A 2,500-nucleotide genomic window follows, 5' to 3' on the forward strand; every position below is an offset into this window, starting at 1 on the left:
GGGAACTGACAGGAAAACCAGTACAAGAAATGATGGACTATGTAGCAACAAAATGCAAGGAGGCAGAGGAGAGGTTTGTTCCCAAGGGAAACAGAAATAATGGGAAGAACAGAACGAGTCCTTGGTTCACCCAAAGGTGTAGGGAGGCAAAAACTAGGTGTACTAGAGAATGGAAAAGGTACAGAAGACAGAGAACTCAGGAAAATAAAGAAATCAGCCGAAGAGCCAGAAACGAATATGCACAGATAAGAAGGGAGGCTCAGAGACAATATGAAAATGACATAGCATCAAAAGTAAAGACTGACCCGAAGCTGTTGTACAGCCACATCAGGAGGAAAACAACAGTCAAGGACCAGGTAATCAGACTGAGGAAGGGTGATGGGGAATTCACAAGAAACGACCAAGAGGTATGTCAGGAGCTCAACACAAGATTTAAAGAGGTATTTACAGTGGAACCCAGTAGGACTCCAGGAAATCAGAACAGGGGGGCACACCCGCAAGTGCTGGATGAGGTACATATAACCAAGGAGGAGGTGAAGAAGCTGCTATGCGAACTTGACACCTCAAAGGCGGTGGGACCAGACAACATCTCTCCATGGGTCCTTAAAGAGGGAGCAGAGATATTGTGTGAGCCATTAACAAAGATCTTCAACACATCACTTGAAACTGGGCAACTCCCTGAGGTATGGAAAATGGCAAATGTAGTCCCAATTTTTAAAAAGGGAGACAGACATGAGGCACTAAACTACAGACCTGTATCACTAACGTGTATAGTATGCAAGGTCATGGAGAAGATCATCAGGAGGAGAGTGGTGGGGCACCTGGAAAGAAACAAGTGTATAATTGACAACCAGCACGGTTTCAGGGAAGGAAAATCCTGTGTCACAAACCTACTAGAGTTTTATGACAAGGTGACAGAAGTAAGACAAGAGAGAGAGGGGTGGATCGACTGCATATTTTTGGACTGCAAGAAGGCCTTCGACACAGTTCCTCACAAGAGGTTACTGCAAAAGCTAGAGGATCAGGCACACATAACAGGAAAGGCACTGCAATGGATCAGAGAATACCTGTCAGGGAGGCAACAACGAGTCATGGTACGCGACGAGGTGTCAGAGTGGGCGCCTGTGACAAGCGGGGTTCCACAGGGGTCAGTCCTAGGACCTGTGCTGTTCTTGGTATATGTGAACGACATAACTGAAGGGATAGACTCAGAAGTGTCCTTGTTTGCAGATGATGCGAAGTTAATGAGAAGAATCAAATCAGATGAGGATCAGGCAGGACTACAAAGAGACCTGGACAGGCTACAAGCCTGGTCCAGCAACTGGCTCCTTGAATTTAACCCTGCCAAATGCAAAGTCATGAAGATTGGGGAAGGGCAAAGAAGACCGCAGACACAATATAGTTTAGATGGCCAAAGACTGCAAACCTCACTCAAGGAAAAAGACCTGGGGGTGAGTATAACACCGAGCATATCTCCTGAGGCGCACATCAATCAGATAACTGCTGCAGCATACGGGCGCCTGGCAAACCTACGGATAGCGTTCCGATACCTCAGTAAGGATTCGTTTAAGACTCTGTATACCATTTACGTCAGGCCCATACTGGAGTATGCAGCACCAGTTTGGAATCCACACCTAGTCAAGCACGTCAAGAAATTAGAGAAAGTGCAAAGGTTTGCAACAAGACTAGTCCCAGAGCTACGGGGATTGTCCTACGAAGAAAGGTTGAGGGAAATCGGCCTGACGACACTGGAGGACAGGAGGGTCAGGGGAGACATGATAACGACATATAAAATACTGCGAGGAATTGACAAGGTGGACAAAGACGGGATGTTCCAGAGAAGGGACACAGACACAAGAGGTCACAATTGGAAGTTGAAGACTCAGATGAATCAAAGGGATGTTAGGAAGTATTTCTTCAGTCATAGAGTAGTCAGGCCGTGGAATAGCCTAGAAAGTGACGTAGTGGAGGCGGGAACCATACATAGTTTTAAGGCGAGGTATGATAGAGCTCATGGAGCAGGGAGAGAGAGGACCTAGTAGCAATCAGCGAAGAGGCGGGGCCAGGAGCTGTGAATCGACCCCTGCAACCACAAATAGGTGAGTACAAATAGGTGAGTACACACACACATACACACACACACACACACACACACACACACACACACACACACACACACACACACACATACACACACACACACACACACATAAACACACACACATAAACACACACACTACAAACCTCACTCAAGGAAAAAGATCTTGGGGTGAGTATAACACCAGGCACATCTCCTGAAGCGCACATCAACCAAATAACTGCTGCAGCATATGGGCGCCTGGCAAACCTCAGAACAGCATTCCGACATCTTAATAAGGAATCATTCAGGACCTTGTACACCGTGTACGTTAGGCCCATATTGGAGTATGCGGCACCAGTTTGGAACCCACACCTAGCCAAGCATGTGAAGAAACTAGAGAAAGTGCAAAGGTTTGCAAAA

Source organism: Cherax quadricarinatus, unplaced genomic scaffold, assembly GCF_038502225.1.
Source record: "Cherax quadricarinatus isolate ZL_2023a unplaced genomic scaffold, ASM3850222v1 Contig3452, whole genome shotgun sequence".
NCBI lineage: Eukaryota > Metazoa > Arthropoda > Malacostraca > Decapoda > Parastacidae > Cherax > Cherax quadricarinatus.